This window comes from Ambystoma mexicanum, chromosome 2p (genome assembly GCF_040938575.1).
Source record: "Ambystoma mexicanum isolate Mex_15411 chromosome 2p, UKY_AmexF1_1, whole genome shotgun sequence".
In the NCBI taxonomy this organism is placed as follows: Eukaryota; Metazoa; Chordata; class Amphibia; order Caudata; family Ambystomatidae; genus Ambystoma; species Ambystoma mexicanum.
Genome location: NC_090923.1, coordinates 525889898 through 525909317, shown reverse-complemented (window position 1 = coordinate 525909317; position 19420 = coordinate 525889898). Strand labels below are relative to the sequence as shown.

Sequence of the window (19420 nt, the reverse complement as noted above, 5' to 3'; positions counted from 1 at the left end):
GTTTCAAAACGCCACAAGGCAAGAGGAGAGGTTTATTTGCAAAGGAGCAAATAAACAATGAAAATGACAGTAAATAAATAGAAAGGAATAGTGGCCCTTCTAGGCCTTGTGAAATTCAAATTGTGCAAGTGCAGTGAATAGAAAAAGGAAAAAAGTGGTCGGAGTGGGTAGGTAAGTGCAATAAGGGTTCCCTAGGGGAGGAAGTGCCAGAGGTATGCCCATTGGGGAGGAGACAGGTAAGTGCATGGACAGAGACATTCCAGTCAAAGAGGAAGGTCTACCACCCAACAGGTAAGTGCAGAAGGCCAGGACCCTATTGGGCTCTTCAGGGACCATGACTCAATCTCAGCAACAGATGTGTTGGTTCGCATGCGAGGGGGAGAGTGAAGTTGGAGGAGAAGAGAAAGTTCTTGATTTGTTTGCGGCACTTGAGGTGATCCGGTTCAAGACAGAGAGGTAGAGAGGGAGACTGTTACATAGGAGGGAGCCAGCTGAGGCGAGAGATCTGCCCCCTGCGCTCTGCTTGGAAAAGCATTTGATCAGCAGAGAGTTGGAGCACGACGATCGAAGGGATCTGGAAGGAGACTATTTAGTAAGAGAGAGCTGAAGGTAGTGTGGTCCGCAGACAGAGTTGTGGATGATGCAAAGGGTCTTGAGTTTTATCCTTGCAGCAACCGGGAGCCAGTGAAGAGATTTTACAGCTGGAGAGATATGATCCCAGGGCTTGAAGCCAAGGATAAGTCTTGCAGCCCTATTCTGGATTAGTTGAAGAAGACGGAGTGAAGAAAGAGGCAGGTTGAGGATGAGGCTGTAACAGTAATCCATCCTGGAGAGGACCAGAGCTCTAGAGGCGTTGAGCTTCTGGGGGAAGGTGAGGAAAGGGAGAATGCCTCTAAGGAGATGAAGTTGAAAGTGGGCCTTCTTGGTAAGGTCCAAGATGTTAGGCGCAAAGGAGAGAGAGGAGTCAAAGATAACCCCAAAGTTTCTGGCCTCAGTGGAAGGAGACGGTGGTGAGCCCATAAAGGGCAGCCAGGCTGCAGGAGGGAAATGGGGAGCAGGTGTCCCGATAGGAAGAATCTCGGTACTCACTGGCATTAAGACAAGAGACCATTGGAGGTGCACCAACACTGAATAGACAGGCAGTCAGGGTTGATAGAGGAGGAAGGAGAAGAGGAAGAGGGGTGCTTGAAGAAGAGTTGTGTGCCATCTGCATAACACTGGAAATGAGGAGAGAAGGCAGGATTCAGGTGAGCAAGAGGTGCAAGGTAGATGTTGAAAAGCCTAGGCGAGAGGATATAGCCCTGGGGAACACCACATGTAGAGAGAGTGGTGGTGGAGGAGAAGGAGCCCAGGAGCACCTGGGAAGGGCGGTCAGTAAGGAAGGAGGTCAACCAATCTATTCCCCGGTCTGAGATATCAAAAGGATCTTGGAGCCGCTTTATGAGGATAGAATGGTTGACCACTGTGTCAAAGGCAGAAGAGAGGTCAAGAGAATGAGAACAGCTGGAGAGTTGGAGTCAAGATGTGCAATACATTCTTCATGGGTATTCATTAGAGCAGTCTCCATGCCTCTGGATGCTCGGAATCCAGATTGATGGTGATTTAAACAACCAACAAGCTTAGTGTGTTGGCTCAGTTGGGGGAAGACCAACTTCTCCAGGAGTTTCCCAAGGAAGGGTGTAGTAGAGGTAGGGTGGTAGTTGGCAGGACACAAGGGGTCGGCTGAAGGCTTTTTTAGGAGGGGGTGCACAATGGAGTGCTTGAGAGAAGAAGGGAAAGATCCAGATGTTAAGGAGTGGTTGAAGAAAGTCATCAAGAGCCGGAGCAAGGGAGGATATGTTGTCCTTAATGGTTCTGGAAGAACAGGGAGATACCTGTTTGGATGAGGCCTTCATAGAGCGGACTACTCTCATCCATTGTGATAGGTGAGAAGGAGTAGAGAGTGGGTGGGAGTTTAAGAGAGGCCATGGGAGGCAGGGGCACAGGGGGAGGAGTGGAGGAAGGGGGGAGAGGTCAGAATGTCATGAGTTTTAGATGTGAAATGGGTGGTCAGTGCAGTGCATAGGGCCTGGGAAGGAAGAGACGAGGTGGAGACTGCAGATGGATTGGCTAGTTCCTTGCAGATTGTGAAGAGTTCAGCTGTGTTGTTAGAGGCTCCACATATATGAGCCTGAATGTGGGCCCTCTTTTTGGAATGGATAGAGAGACAGTATTGCCTTTGAGTATGCGACAGGCTAGTTTGTCAGAGGATGAGCAAAAGGTCTGCCACTTCCATTCAGCAACTCTGCACATGTGTTTCAGAGCAGTTAGATCAGAGTCATATGTAAGAAAGGCAGGGTATCAACAGTAAGACAGGCACAAGTGACCACAGTTCAAGGGTGTTTATTGAAGTTTCAGAAGGGTGTGGTAAATGCCTATCTAAACCTAAATCTACAGATGGGAGCAAGCTACGGCCATCAAATAATAATAATGCATTCCTAGTGGAGTCTTCTAAAAATAAAAGGGCCCATACTAAAAATCCCGGTGCCAATACTTACTATTAATTTACAAATAGTGTGGGGTAATGTTAATGAAAAAGAAAGAAGTGTTCACAAAATTATATGTCAGGATTATTGGGCCGTTCGCCTCCCTTCTCTATGTTTTCAGCACATAGCTCGGTGGCTTACTCGCGCAAAGCACACACTCTGGCTTCTTCAACACGAGCATTCAACACAGGTACTTCACCCTGTATGCCACTCAGCCAGGCTCAGATTGCTGTTATTGTACGATCGTTACAGCAGATCTCCCTCTTCCGGGCTCACGTCCTACTTTTTACAAAGTTCAGAGAATATGTGTTTTCTCAGGTGACTCACGGTTCAACCCGGAACCCCCTCAGTCGGGCTCAAATCCTTTCTCTTTCAATTAGTCTCCCTCAGCTGGGATCAGACCAATTATAGTTCACTTTGGTTTATCAAACACTTAAGAATGTGCACAGGCTTTAGCTTGACCCGTTGCAGGACCTCTTCGATACAAAACCTCTGCTTTACAATACAGTTGCCATACAGTTGGATACCTAACAGAGAGCTTCGAATGAGCACCCACGTGGCACCAGACAACTCTGTATGCAGTATCTCACTTGAGCTCCCAAATTTCATTAACTCCTTTGGTTTCCAATTATATTTGCATCGCTCATCACATGCGTTTCACACACTGTCCTCTTTGGATTTCTTCATACAATGTTGCCAGTTAGAACCATGGTTCAAACACAAGCTGGTTTGGTATCAGTCTCTTTGACTCACTGGCTGTGCTGTCCTTACTGGTACTGCTTTGTTGTGGGAGCCGAGGCCAGTCCCACAGCGGCAATCACTCCTCCCGCCTTGGTTATCGATGCAGGAGTGCCCCGGACACCTTTGGTGCACAGTGTAGGTTTGTTCAGCTTTAGTTACTAGTCTTAAGGTTCTTATGTAGGATGGGGAAAAGGTGTTGCAGGGAAGGGGATACCACATCTCACCATCCGGTGCCCAACTTCCACTCCCCGAAGACCACTCATCCAGGTGATGCTCCCACACTGGTCCACCCCCAGGAACTGGATCCAAAAGTGATGGCTTTGTCCTGGCCACCTGGATGACAGATCCCCGGGGACTAGCGGGTGAGACACCTTCAGGTTTCTCACATACCCTTCCCCTATGCGAGGTGGATATGACTGGTCTTTGTCCAGGTTTGTATTGTTAAGACCTGGGAAAGAACAGGGATAAGATATATCCGGGGACTCTCGCATATTCCACTTATTTGTTTTGTTAACTGTATAGGTAGAGGCAAGGTGGTTTTATCTGTCTTGTGAAAACAACCAATAAACTGGTCTCTGGGGTTTGACTCTAGTTTTATGGGTTCTTTGTATCTTGAAGGGGGTTCAAGGGATCCCGTCTTTTCCCAGTCCCATATTGGAGAGTTTTGGGAATAGTAATTAGAGTGCCAGCAGTCCTGGGTTGAAAACTCTCTATATGGAGGTGGGGGTTCCTGCAAAAGAGTGGAAAATGTAGGGAACTCCCGGCTCACAATGACTTCCTAGGGTAGTCCAGGAATGAATGCTGACGATATTAAATAGGACTCGCCCCTGAGGTTAATTTACACAGGTGTTTTGGGGTATACTTCATTGTCCCCATGTACACAAGTAACTCTAAGTAGGGTGCATTCTCGAGGTCTGTTGTTGTGACCAAGTCAGCTCTTATGGCGGTTTGCTTGCTAGATGAGTCCATTAACGCTTTCTCTTGTTTCCCATTCACCCAAGCCTTTTCAAATGGAAAGTCAGCAGAGGACTGACATAAACATATGCTAAAGGTCTCTAGATCTTCTTCAGTTCTTCCCCCTCTTCTCCTTTTAAACAGCCTATTTCCACAGGATCATCTTTTAAATCTTTCTCAGAGTGCCTGTCCAAATGCCTAGTTTCTCTACATGAAAAGCAGATAAGGGGGTTGGTTTGCTTTCTTTAGGTTCCTCCCTTCTACTTTCGTCTCTGCTTTTAGGGTCAGATCTTTTGACTTCTTTTCTTTCCTTTGGTATCCATCATTTACTTTTATGTGACCCTCCTTGTTTGTCTATTCCCTGAGATAGGGGTCGGTGGGTAGGTTTATTATCTTTCCGTTCCTCTACTGAATGTACCGAGTGGAAGTGTTTTTCTGCATTGGAGTGGTTTTGCGTCATTTCAGTGATCATGGCTAAGGTAGGTCTACTTAATTGTAATCCAGCTTTTTGCAGAAAAGGGGGTAAGCAATTGGTGAATTGTTCTAATCTAATAATTTTTATTCATTCTTATAGGGATTTGTTATTGATCAGAACGGTTACAGTCTTTTTGTTACGTTCACCGATTTCAAGTGGGGTTTCCCCAGGATTTAATCTAATGGTTCTTCATTTTTGCCTATAGAAATTACAAGTTTGACCCACTCTCTTCAATAGCCCTTCTTTGATGGATACAAAGGTGGCTCCCTGGGCAAGATTGAGTAGTTGGATGGCGGTCTAAATTCCACCTTTCAATAGGGGCCCCAAATAGCATCTTTTTAGGTTTTCTTCCCATCCTAACTGTTCGGCTAACCGTTTGAAATTCAGAAAGAAATTCCCTAGATCTTCGCCTTCTAGGTACGGTTGATGTATTCCCTGTGGCAGTAAGGGTCTGGCTTGCAACTCAACCAATTTCGCCAAGTTTTCTTGAAGCCTAGCTTCGGCCTCCATTTGATGGGCTGCCAACTGGGCTACGAAGGCTGTTATGTCAGCCATTTCCTCTGGTGGGGTAAGGGTCCCTTCAGTGTTTTATTTTGAATCGGAACAAAACAGGTTTTGACTCCTTCAGATAAAGTTTCGAAGTCGTCTAATCCTTGTGAGTCTGATTCCACCAGAGGGAATGATTTTGGTAGGTTGGTCTCCAACCCTGATGGCCCCGCAACTGACGGTAATTGAGTGCCAAAAAAAAAAAAAGGTTCATGAATGTGGGGGTCTAATGAAAGTAAAGGCTAATCAGATTTTCAATATTAGTCGATCCCACTGTTGGATGTTATAATTAGAGAGCGGGAGGGTATCTAATAATATTTGAATTTTAAAAAACAGGTCTTTTTGACCAGTCAGGATTCATAGTTGAGAGGCAAAACCTCTTTCAGACTGGATACATGGCCAGAGTCAAGGAGTTCAATTATTCTATTTTCCCCTATTGGTGGTACAGCAATATCAGAATGGATTTTCAATTTGTATCAGTTGAATCAAATCCCACTCCTGACATACATAAGGAAGTCATGGTATAAACAGTAAAACAGACACAAGTGACCACAGTTCAAGGGTTTTTATTGAACTTTCACAAGGGTGTGATAAACGCCTACCTAAACCTAAATCTACAGATGGGAGCAAGCTAGGACCATCAAATAATAATAATGCAGTTGTTAGGGAGAATTCTCTGTTTAGGCTGAATTTCCTAACCTAGTGAGTCCCCCAGCAGCTTTGCTGGATTTCTGGAGTTTGTTTTTTTCCATCCTGCCAAGAGTGAGACTCTTTTCTCCCACTCTTGGACATGTATGTGTGTAATTCCTTTGAAATGTCAATGTGTTCGATGGGCTATGGGGTCTTTTACTCCATAGGGTCTCATATGTTTTTCTATGTGTGTTACACCGCACCCTACGTGCCGTAACACTGGGGCATCCTAGCGGACCCCCACCATAGACTCCATACCCGGGGACTGACTACTGTCTCCCCGGGCATGTAAAGTCACCATTGGCTTTACTAGACCTAAATTTATTAACAGAACTAGTACAAACCATCTTATTGTGGACGTACTAGTAGGGGTAATTCGATTACTCCTAGGTCTGTTATTCGAGGGGGCACTGTCCCATCCCCCCTCGTCGAGTTTTGGCTGGTGGCAGTGGAAACTACTTGTTATGTTCGACCACGAACATAACCCTATGAGATTCGTCCCATTGTTGGAGATTGACCCTTTTTTTCGTTAATCTCTAACGTACCACCGGTCTCCTTATCTTAAATAAGTTTATCGGATGGTATTTTCTGCCAGAACTCGGTTTTTAAAATGGCGTCTGTGTTCGTCTCTGTGACTCCTAAACCAAAGGTTGAGCCCTTTGTTCCACTTTTGGCGGGCCTCTGGACAGAGACCCTCCAAAGTGGTGCCATTCCGTCTGGGTTACCACAGGGGTGTGGGAGGGGGTTTAGGCACCCTGGACCGAGTTGCCTTGCCAACTCCGGTCGCACTCTGGAGTGATTGGCCCAAGTGGTGAGCCTTCCTGCTCACCACTTAGCATGTGTTGATTGACAGCTAGGCTGAATGAATGGGGGTTTTCTGCATAAAAGCAGGGCTTTTGGGACTGGATCTTCAGAAGTCGCCACAGGACCTAAGAATCCGACGAGGGTAACGCTGAGCCGACCTGCACGACGACACCTCCGGTGGAGCCCTGCGGAACCGACTCACCACTTCCCTACGACAGAGGAGATCTCCCTGCCGGAGAGTCTCTTCCCCTGGCTGGTGGGAACAACCAGTCCCCTTTGCTTTTTTATTCGCCTCAGGACGCAGTGGTCAAATTGCCCGTGCAGAGCACCTCGGCAACCGGATAGCCACTACCCCTGTACCGCGACCAAAAGGTGGTGCCTTGTGACGGAGCACTCCGCGGCTGGTCTCTTCCCTGGTGGTGCACCGGACTTCACTTTTCTTCGACGACGAGATCATCTCTACTCTTGGCAAAGACCCGACGTGCAGCCACCACCAGGAACAACTGCCCCCGCCGGAGCTGCCCTCCACAACAAGGTACCGTGTCCGCCTGGCTTCCCTTTCGATCGGTTTGAGTGAGGTGTCTTAATCCTCTCCTTTCCGTTGGGTCACCTTCAAGCTTTTCTCATTTATTGTTCTGAACTGGTTCAATCTGCCGATAACAATTTGCTACAAAGACTTGAATGCATCTCCACTAGAGACTTTTTGGGACATCGCGCCTTGCCCCTCTCCGAGTGGGCCTGGCCTCTGAACTTTATGATCTATTGTGATTCTTGCCTTCCTGCCTTGCATTTTATCCGCGAAGGATTGGACTGTGTTGATTTCATAACCTGCTTATTTTTCTCTCCCGTCCTAACCAATATTAGAGTGTCATCTAGGTTGAGGTATACACCTCTATCTGAAAATAAGTGGTACCAGTAGAACCTAGAGTTGTCGAAATATTGCTAGGGGGATTGATCATTTTCTGCTTCGTAGAGTAATTGTGTTTGATTTGTTTGCCGTGATAGTGCCATAGTGTTTTCTATAGATGTTCTGTTATAAATAAATACCTTAATATCTTTACACTAAGCTTCGTTGCGTGTTTGCTTGTCTTGCTGTGAAGAATTGCCCTATTTTGTATACTCCACATACTGCTCAACTTTTCTTGAGAGAGGTCTGACTGCTCAGCCACAGCTACCAAGTGAATCTGTGTGGTACAGACTGCTACCAAGTGGGTTCACCGCCAAACACCTGTAGTCCTAAATCTTTTGCAGTGGTCCCAGAGGGAACTGCACAGGTTTCCGCCTAACACTGGTGTACAGCAGTGGGATTTGTATCGAGTATACAGTTTAGAGTGCTTTTCGACACTGTAGGATAACTAACCACAAAACTTTGCACAAAAAGCAACTTTCAAAAAACATGTCTACGATGGAAACTTACAGTCAAGAGTCCTTGTCAGGTGAAAATACTGAGAGTCTGCAAGCTCTCTGTAGGCAAGAGAATCTTCCTGTAAGAGGCAAGAAGTTAGAACTGATAGAGAGATTGCTGGCGAACCAAAGTCTGGGTACTGGTTCAGAGGAACCAATCTCTCCAGCGAATGTAGATAACAGTAACGGTGTTGATCTGAATCGTAATTCTGATGATAGCGATGAAGAGGCTGACGAGGACGGAGAGGCTAACGAAACTGTCTCCCCTGCTCCTCTACCTGCCTTACCAGCTGTGCCTACGGGGCCCATACCAGGTCCCACAAGTAACCCTGCTTATTCTGAACTTGAAAAAATGAAGCTCGAACTAGAATACAAACGGTTCTTGGCTCAATCTGAACAAAACCAAGAGCTCGAGTTCAGACGGATGAATGCCCAGGCTGAGCAGAAGCAAGCTGAGTTAAGACTCAGAGAAATAGAACTTAATCACGAGTTAGAGATGAAAAAGTTGTCTATGGAAAATGCTTCTCTCTCCTTTGGTTCCTCTAGGAGCTCCAGTCCCAAAAGACCCCGGATGCCGAAGGAATTAGTGGGTATGTATGAACCGAGTTTGGATGTGTTGGATTGGTTGAAACTGTTCGAATACAATCATGGGCTCCAGGACATCACCTGGAATGCGTTGCTTCCCTGGTTGTTCTCTAGGCTCCCTCCTGTTGCGACTGATGTGGTAATGGAGTTGGGGGAGGCGGATAAGACGGATTACGAAAGTGTGAAACTAGCTTTAATAGCTAGATTCGGGAAGACCCCTTCCCAGTATCTTAAGAGGTTTAGAACCCTCAAAAAGCATGATGGTACCCCTTGGGCTACCTGGGTGAGTGAAGGGTTGAAAAACTTAGAGGGATGGATTAAGGGTTACAAAGTGAACACTTATGAGGGTATGAGAAATCTTTTTATGTTGGAGTCTATTTATGATGCCTGTTCTCCTGAGCTCAGACAGCACTTGGCTGATTCGAAGGAATGGGATTCCAGGGAGCTAGCTAAGGCTGCTGACTTGTGGGTTGCCAACAGGGCTACTCATAAGGATTCTGGGGCAACTCAGAAAAAGGATGAGGGAAAACAGCCTAAAAAAGACTCAAAAGAGAATTCGAATAACTCACATTCCAAAGAGGGCCCCAAGCAAAACCAGAAGGGTAAGCCACCGGGAAAACCACAGCAGAATAGTGTGTCTTCTGGTGCCAAACCGGAAGGAGGTCAGAACAAGCCACCATTCCAGAAAGCATTCGGTAAATGCTTTGTTTGTGGCTCGACTGACCACGTGAAAGGAGATCCCAGATGTAAGGGTAAACCTTCAGGGGTCCAGCTTGTCTCCTTAGCCTTCGCTCCAGAGGAGGAAGTCCAAATGGCAAGTGGAAACTTTCTACTGCTAGCTGACGAACCCATTGGAGTCTCAGCCAGCGTTTCTTTAGTATCTCTGGGGTTGTGGGAACAACAGAATTTAGATGTCTATAATTCTATCCCCGATAATACTAAAGAGTATTATAAGGACAGTGTCCAGGTGAATGGTCAGGAGACTCCTGCCATTAGGGACACTGGGGCCAGCATAACTGTGGTGGATAAATCGTTTTTTCAGGCTGAGGATGTTGCTAAGGCACCCAAACGCCTCACCAAGTTAGCTGGAGGGCCTGTGCAGATGCTTCCCCAATTACCAGTTCTCATCCAGTGTAACGACATGACTGTGAAGATACCTGTCAGCATACAGAGTGAGGTACCAGGACGCGTACTGTTGGGTAACGATTTGAAAACTCTCGGAGTTGTATCGCATACTCCCAGACCTCATAGTAAACGGTTACAGGAGCTAACCAGACCTGCAAGAGAGAGGACCATGCGCGGTACTCTCCAGGAGATGATGAAGAAAGATATCACTCCTGCTCCACTGGAATTGTCGGCCGCTGTCTCCAAGAAATCCGAAGCAAAAGGGAAACCTAAGACTTCTATCCCGAAACCAGCAGCCCGCATTCCAGTGCAGCCAACACGGACTTCCCCGCGGTTGTCCACAGTTACACCCGTAACTCCACCTCCAGCCGAGGCTGAGAGGGAGGTACAACCCTGTGTGGTAGAATTAGACTCTGAGGAAGAGCTAATGGAAGGCCAGGAACTCATTGGAGATCTGGATCCTGTTGACCATCCTGAACTGCAGTCTTTACAGGCAGAAGGTGGACCCAGCAGGGCAGACTTCAGTAAGGGACAGAGAGAATGTCCAACTCTGGAAGGTCTTCGCCACCAGGCAGAAGCTCAGGCTGAAGGGCAAGAGCCTGGGAAATACAGGTTGCACTGGGAAGATGGCCTCTTCTACAGTGAACCGACCGAGTCTGCACCTGGAGACTACAAACGACTCGTAGTACCCCAAGAGAACAGACCACAGTTCTTGCAGTTAGCCCACGAGATTCCTTTGGCTGGTCACTTGAGTTTCAAGAAGACTAAGGAAAGGCTCTCTCTCTACTTCTATTGGCCGAAGATGGGGGCCGAAGTAGAAAAACACTGCAGGAGCTGCCACACCTGCCAGATCTCTGGTAAGGTTGGCTCCAAGAATGTGGCACCTTTAGTGCCTCTCCCAGTTGTGGGAGTCCCATTTGAGAGAGTAGGGGTTGACATTGTTGGTCCCCTTGATCCTCCAACCTCCTCAGGCAACAGGTTTATACTTGTTGTAGTAGACCATGCTACTAGGTATCCTGAGGCAATTCCTATGAGGACTGTTACAGCTACGGCTGTGGCTAAGGCCCCCCTTGGTATTTTTACTAGGGTCGGGTTTCCTAAGGAAGTAATCTCTGACAGGGGGTCAAACTTTATGTCCCACTACATGAAAGCCATGTGGAAAACCTGCAGAGTTACTTACAAGTTCTCAACGGCTTACCACCCACAAACCAATGGGTTGGTAGAACGGTTCAACCGAACCATGAAGAGCATGATAGGTGCTTTAGAGGAACCCCTTAAGCGTAAGTGGGACCTTCTACTGCCATGCCTTCTCTTTGCTTATAGAGAAGTCCCTCAGGAAGGCGTAGGTTACTCGCCCTTCGAACTCCTCTATGGTCATCCCGTCAGAGGTCCATTGGCCCTGATTAAGGAGAGGTTGGAGAATGCTCCTTCCCCCAAGCCAGTCAGAGTGACTGACGACGTGATAGGTCTCTGGAGGAGAATGTCACACATGATGACGGAAGCAAGCGATAACTTGAAAGCTGGACAAGCATTGGTCAAGCACTGGCACGATCAAAAGGCTAACATGGTTGAGTTCGCTCAAGACCAGCTCGTTCTCGTTATGATCCCAACAAGGCAGAGGGCCTTGCAAGATAAGTGGATGGGACCCTTCCGAGTAGTAGGTAAACTCGGAGAGGTTAACTATCTGGTGGACTTGGGCAATCCCAAGGAGGCTCCGACAGTCTTTCACACCAACCGACTTAAAGCGTATGTCTCACGACCTGATGTAGGAGCGTTGCTTCTAGCATCATCCGAGGAAGAAGAAGAGAGTGAAGCTCTTCCGGATCTCCTCAGAGGCTTACCTTTAGACGAAAAAATTGAAGGAGTAAATCTCTCCTCCAATCTGACACCCGAGCAACAAGACGAGTGCAAATCTATGTTGAATCAGTTTGCCTCGCTGTTCTCGCTTTCACCAGGCTTGACCCCTTGGGGCCAGCACAACATACTCACTGGTGACTGTCTGCCAGTCAAAAGCAGAGGATACCGCATGTCAGAAAACGTACGAACCCACATCAAAGGTGATGTCAGCAAGATGCTTGATCTCGGGGTAATAGAGCCCTCTACTAGTCCATGGTCTAGCCCAGTTGTGTTAGTACCAAAGGCCAGATCTAAAGAACTTAGATTCTGTGTGGATTATAGAGCTCTCAATGCAGTCACCAAGACTGATGCCCACCCTTTGCCAAGAACAGATGAGTTGGTGGATAAACTTGGCGCCGCCCAGTTCCTCAGCACATTTGACTTGACGTCAGGCTATTGGCAAATAGCCCTGACAGACCATGCCAAGGAGAAAACTGCATTTTATACCCCCGTTGGCTTATACCAGTTTAAGGTAATGCCTTTCAGATTGAAGAATGCACCTGCTACGTTTCAACGAATGGTAAACCAGGTTCTGAATGGGATGGAGGACTTCTGCATGGCATACTTGGATGACATCGCAGTGTTCAGCAATTCCTGGGAAGAACATGTAACCCACCTGAGAGATGTTTTGCAGGCTCTTGGACGAGCCAATCTGACCATAAAGGCGAGCAAATGCCAAATTGGACAGAGTAAGGTAGTCTATCTTGGGCATGAGGTAGGCGGTGGAGAAATAAGGCCTTTGCTCAGTAAAATTGAAGCTGTGCAAAATTGGACAACACCGACTACTCAAACCCAGGTGAGAGCCTTCCTAGGCCTCACTGAGTATTACAGGAATTTCATAGAGAACTATGGGACCATAGATTCTCCACTGAATGTCATCTCCTCGCCCAAATTTCCTAAAAAGGTTAAATGGAACGAGGAGTGCAATCAGGTTTTTGAAAACCTGAAAAAGGCTCTTTGCCAAGCCCCAGTACTCAGAGCTCCTGATTATCGCCAACACTTCATTGTGCAGACAGATGCTTCAAATGTAGGAATAGGTGCCGTACTCAGTCAACTGGATGGGAAAGGTAGGGAGCACCCCGTTTGCTTCATCAGCCGCAAGCTGAAGGATCCTGAAACAAGGTGGGCAACAATCGAAAGAGAGTGCTTTGCTATCGTGTGGGCTCTGAAGAAGTTTAGGCCGTACTTGTATGGTTCTACTTTTGTCATTCAGACTGACCACCAACCCTTGAGATGGTTAATGCAAATGAAAGGTGAAAACCCAAAACTATTGAGATGGTCGATCTGCCTGCAAGGGTTTGATTTCACCATTGAGCACAGGTCAGGGTGTCACCACCAAAATGCTGATGGTCTCTCTAGGATGTATGTCATCGACTAGAGGTATGAGATTCATCCAGGAGTGGATTAAATCCTCCTGTCCCTTAGTCTGGGGGGGGCGAGTGTTAGAGAGAATTCTCTGTTTAGGCTGAATTTCCTAACCTAGTGAGTCCCCCAGCAGCTTTGCTGGATTTCTGGAGTTTGTTTTTTTCCATCCTGCCAAGAGTGAGACTCTTTTCTCCCACTCTTGGACATGTATGTGTGTAATTCCTTTGAAATGTCAATGTGTTCGATGGGCTATGGGGTCTTTTACTCCTAGGGTCTCATATGTTTTTCTATGTGTGTTACACCGCACCCTACGTGCCGTAACACTGGGGCGTCCTAGAAGACCCCCACCATAGACTCCATACCCGGGGACTGACTACTGTCTCCCCGGGCATGTAAAGTCACCATTGGCTTTACTAGACCTAAATTTATTAACAGAACTAGTACAAACCATCTTATTGTGGACGTACTAGTAGGGGTAATTCGATTACTCCTAGGTCTGTTACTCGAGGGGGCACTGTCCCGTCCCCCCTCGTCGAGTTTTGGCTGGTGGCAGTGGAAACTACTTGTTATGTTCGACCCCGAACATAACCCTATGGGATTCGTCCCATTGTTGGAGATTGACCCTTTTTCTCGTTAATCTCTAACGTACCACCGGTCTCCTTATCTTAAATAAGTTTATCGGATGGTATTTTCTGCCAGAACTCGGTTTTTAAAATGGCGTCTGTGTTCGTCTCTGTGACTCCTAAACCAAAGGTTGAGCCCTTTGTTCCACTTTTGGCGGGCCTCTGGACAGAGACCCTCCAAAGTGGTGCCATTCTGTCTGGGTTACCACAAGGGTGTGGGAGGGGGTTTAGGCACCCTGGACCGAGTTGCCTTGCCAACTCCGGTCGCACTCTGGAGTGATTGGCCCAAGTGGTGAGCCTTCCCACTCACCACTTAGCATGTGTTGATTGACAGCTAGGCTGAATGAATGGGGGTTTTCTGCATAAAAGCAGGGCTTTTGGGACTGGATCTTCAGAAGTCGCCACAGGACCTAAGAATCCGACGAGGGTAACGCTGAGCCGACCTGCACGATGACACCTCCGGTGGAGCCCTGCGGAACCGACTCACCACTTCCCGACGACAGAGGAGATCTCCCTGCCGGAGAGTCTCTTCCCCTGGCTAGTGGGAACAACCAGTCCCCTTTGCTTTTTTATTCGCCTCAGGACGCAGTGGTCGAATTGCCCGTGCAGAGCACCTCCGCAACCGGATAGCCACTACCCCTGTACCGCGACCAAAAGGTGGTGCCTTGTGACGGAGCACTCCGCGGCTGGTCTCTTCCCTGGTGGTGCACCGGACTTCACTTTTCTTCGACGACGAGATCTTCTCTACTCTTGGCAAAGACCCGACGTGCAGCCACCACCAGGAACAACTGCCCCCGCCGGAGCTGCCCTCCACAACAAGGTACCGTGTCCGCCTGGCTTCCCTTTCGATCGGTTCGAGTGAGGTGTCTTAATCCTCTCCTTTCCGTTGGGTCACCTTCAAGCTTTTCTCATTTATTGTTCTGAACTGGTTCAATCTGCCGATAACAATTTGCTACACAGACTTGAATGCATCTCCACTAGAGACTTTTTGGGACATCGCGCCTTACCTCTCTCCGAGTGGGCCTGGCCTCTGAACTTTATGATCTATTGTGATTCTTGCCTTCCTGCCTTGCATTTTATCCGCGAAGGATTGAACTGTGTTGATTTTGTAACCTGCTTATTTTTCTATCCCGTCCTAACCAATATTAGAGTGTCATCTAGGTTGAGGTATACACCTCTGTCTGAAAATAAGTGGTACCAGTAGAACCTAGAGTTGTCGAAATATTGCTAGGGGGATTGATCGTTTTCTGCTTCGTAGAGTAATTGTGTTTCATTTGTTTGCCGTGATAGTGCCATAGTGTTTTCTATAGATGTTCTGTTATAAATAAATACCTTAATATCTTTAAACTAAGCTTCGTTGCGTGTTTGCTTGTTTTGCTGTGAAGAATTGCCCTATTTTGTATACTCCACATACTGCTCAACTTTTCTTGAGAGAGGTCTGACTGCTCAGCCACAGCTACCAAGTGAATCTGTGTGGTACAGACTGCTACCAAGTGGGTTCACCGCCAAACACCTGTAGTCCTAAATCTTTTGCAGTGGTCCCAGAGGGAACTGCACAGGTTTCCGCCTAACAGCAGTCATAGTGGAGTTTAAAATAAAAGGGCCTATACTAAAAAACCTATTGCCCATTCTTACCGTTCATTTACAAATATTGTGGGGTAATGTTAAAAAAAAAGAAAGAAGTGTTCACAAAATGATATGTCAGGATGATCGGGTCGTTGGCCTCCCCCACGTTTGCAGCACGGGTCAAGGCGTTCACTCGAGCAAAGCACAGATGCTGACACAAGGATACAGTTCTATTTCCAGCAACAGGGCCTTCTGTGCCCAAGTCTTTTTTCTTATTAAAGTCTCTTGATTCAGAGGGCCTGATGTACAAAAATAAGATACATAGTTCTTTTCTTCTTACAAGTATTCAGCACGGGTACTTTACCCTGGATCCCCTTCAGCCAGGCTCAGATTACTGTTATTTTACGATCGTTACTGTAGATCTCCCTCTTCTGGGCTCAGATCCTACTTTTGACAAGGTTCGGAGAATATTTGTTTTCTCGGGTGGCTCACGGTTCACCCCTCAGCCGGACTCAGATCGTCCTCTTTCAATTGGTCTCCCTCAGCCGGGCTCAGACCAATTGTAGTTCACTTCGGTTTATCAAGACTTTCGAATGTGCAGAGGATTTAGCTTGACCGATTGCAGGGCCACTGTGATAGATGTTTTTGTTAGGCAGAATTATATGCAGTACCCTTTGGGAACACTACACACAATTAAGACTACAAGTGACAGTACAATTTCACCTTTGGTACAAGCCTGTACTACACAGTTATAGTGGTAGCAGTAGCAGAGAAGCCAGACTTATCTCAAGAGTAAGTGAGCAGTACAAATAGTTACACAAAGGACAGCAATTACTATGATTCAGGCAAACACTGACTCAAGGTTTCTAAATAAAAGAATATATATTTATTTACTCAATAGTTGTATAACATTTCACTATTCTAAGCAAGGTCAAAATCACAATCATAAATACACCACACCACTTCCCTTAAATTCCAGACAAGTTAAGCTCACAAAATGAAGTGAGAGCAAAATGGCACTCCAGCAATTTCAAAGGGAGGGAAAGACAAAGTTATTAGAAAGTAGGCAAAACCATCAGGTACGTATTCTGAGCAGTTGAACAAGAGAGACTACAGTGAGGAGATCAGCTAGAAAAGGCTTAGGGCCAAAGTCAATTGGCCAAAAGTCTTTTGCTCAAGATCACACAGTTCAGGGTAGTTTGCGGTAAAGTTTGTGGCACAGATTACGGATTAGGTTGCTTGGTGGAAAAGTTAGTTCAAAGAGAAGAGAAAGACAAGCCCTCGGATTGGAGAAAGATTTCAAACACTTTCACTGTGGCTGAGCGAAAGGCACAACTGGATTTGCACAGTACCTTAAAACGGAGAGGGGGCTGTAGCTGAGGCAGATGTTCCTGGTAGTTCCTGCAGGCTCACGGTTCCTGAAGCGGCTGTCGGACTGATCAGAAGTAGGAAGACTGGAGGGTCATGCACTACCCAGGGAAGAAACCAACAGCAGCGCCAAACAACAAATAAAAGGTGCGCTCGTTAAAACCCAAGCAGGGTCCGACCTTCCTGGCTTTCAGGCCCACTGTAGATCTGTACAGCGAATTCCACCAGAGGAGGGGTCCTGGCTTGTAGTTTGGGTGAACTGGTTGGTCCCACCAACATAAGCGAAGAAGTTTCCTGGAGGATTTTCTCTGTTGTCGGATTTGGAGATTTGGACCTGCAGCAGGGCTTCACCGGGCGGTTAAGTTGTTGTAGGGGTCCTCTTCTTCCAGTTCCTCGTTGGTTCTTTCGTTCCAGTGGCTACTCTGCTCTTCCAGTCCCAGAGACCTGCTTTTTATGCAGTTTTCCCCCATTCATACAGCCTGGCTGTCAATCACACAGCAGGGTGGCTGGCCTGGCAAGGCCAGTCCACTTAGCCAATCAGACAAGAGTGCGACTTGGGTTACCAAGGGAACCCATGGCAGGGGTCCGAAGATCCCTCCTTCACTTCCTGCCTACCTAGACTATCAGGCGCCTTAAGGAGGGCTTCTGTGCAGAAGCCCGCGAAAAGATAGCGAGCAAAGGAGTCATCCCTGGTTTGGCACGCAGAGAAAAACCTGAGAAAGACTTTAACAAAAAGAAATGGCGAATAAGCCCAGCCGGAACAAACATAAAATGTATTTGGTCAAGCGGGTTTATGTTCAAGGCTAATATAATAGCCTAAAACATTACCACGTTATATAAGATAATCGCGGTAGAAAAGTTAGAGTAGATACCACTGCCACCAGCTAAGTCTTAATGTTAACGGAGCGAAACAAGGCTCCGAGAGGCACAGACAAAAAGGGGTAAGAGTTAACCCTTTCCAATACTCCATGTAAGATGGGGTGTACTGGGTCTGTGGTTTAAAGTGACTATATAAAGTTACTGGCAACTTTACCTGTTTCTGGGGGACAGTAGTCAGCCTCAGAAAAATGGAGTCAGTGGGAAGTCTTAAAGACAACCCTGTGTCACTGCTCTGAAGGTGCTGTGTAACACACACAAAAAGTGGTGCACCTGGAGTAGGTGAGGCTCCAGTGCCCAAGATCACACAGAAAGTAGAAATGCACATAGCAAAACACATGTAAGAGTGGAAAGAAAGGCTCACACTCCTACCAGGTGAAAAAAGAAATCCTAGAGATCCAGAAAAGCTTCTGGGGGACTCTTTAGGTAAGGGAAATCAACCATTTATGAGAATTCTCCCTAACACTTTTACAATACAGTTGCCATTCAGTTGGATACCTAACAGAGACCTCTGAATGAGCACCCACATGGAGCCAGACCACTCTGTATGCGGTATCTCACTTGAGCTCCGTTAATTCACTCCTTTGGTTTCCAATTATATTTGCATCGCTCATCACATGCGTTTCACACCCTGTCCTCATTGGATTTCTTCATACAATGTTGCTGCTTGCAACCTTGATTCAAGCACAAGCTGGTTTGACATCAGCCTCTTCGACTCACCGGTTGTGCTGTCTTTACTGGTGCTGCTTTGTTGGATGAGCCAATGACAGTGCCATGGCGGCAATTGCTCCTCTCTGCCTTGGTTATTGACGCAGGAGAGCCCCGGGCACCTTCAATGCACAGTGTAGGTTTGTTCAGCTTTAGTTCCTGGTCTTATGCTTCTTACTATCAATGGTTTGCGAAAGTAACAGTCTTTAAGGGTCAAGAGCACTTACTGCCATCTTGGAACTGCTTTTTCCTCCTGCACTTTTCCTCGCTCAGAGTGTGCTTTCGTGCTGCACCTTTTATCCGTGTGGGGAAGTGTGATGGAAGTCAGGTGTGTTTAATGATCAGTAATTGCCTGACCTTGCCTGACCATTGTATTGGGACATGTCAGGTATACAGCTCTTGTTTTAGTCCATTATCGCTCACAGCAAACTGTCCTTGAGAAAGTGGTTGTGTCGGGAAAGGGGGGGGGGTTTGAGTTCCTAGGTATCCTAACTGGTAGGATGGGGGAAAAGTGTTACAGGGGAGGGGATACCGCGTCTCATCATCCGGTGCCCCACTTCCACTCCCCGAAGAGCCCTCATCCAGGTGATACTTCCACACTGGTCCACCCCCAGGAACATGATCCAAAAGCGATGACCGTGTCCTGGGCACCTGGATGACAGATCCCCGGGGACTAGCGGGTGAGACACCTTCAGGTTTCTCACACATACCAGCTGTTACGCTTGGAGGCAGGTTTCAGGCGGATCCTCATGAAAGGGGCAAGAATGTCAAGAGTGTTCGTGACCGCAAAATGAAGATTGGCAAGTACAGAGTCAGTGGGATAATCAAGGGGAGGGGAAGGAGGAGGGATGAAGGTGGAGGCAAATGCAGAAGCTGGCACTTGTTTCATCGGTTGAATGACCGCGAATGAGGCTGGCAGTTATGGTGGAGGCTCAGTCAGGGGGCTGAGAGGTCCCAGATGAGAATAGAGGAGAGAGTGATCAGACCAGGAGAGAGGGGTAGTGAGAGGTTTGGAAAGCGGGAGATTAGCAGGGATGAAGGCATCAAGAGTGTGTCCGGCAGAAAGGGTACGGCCGGAAGGGAGAATAGTGAGGTAGAGAGAGGTACAGAGATCACAGAAGAGTGAAGAGGCAGGAACAGTGGAGTCAAGGGTGATGTTGAAGTCTCTA

At 47.3% G+C, this 19420-nt stretch overlaps 1 protein-coding gene across 1 annotated transcript in view; it reads right to left on the bottom strand.

The window, feature by feature from the left end:
• LOC138565897 (putative leucine-rich repeat-containing protein DDB_G0290503) overlaps positions 1 to 19420 on the bottom strand; it is an 88473-nt gene that overhangs the window by 17662 nt on the left and 51391 nt on the right. The window lies entirely within an intron of this gene.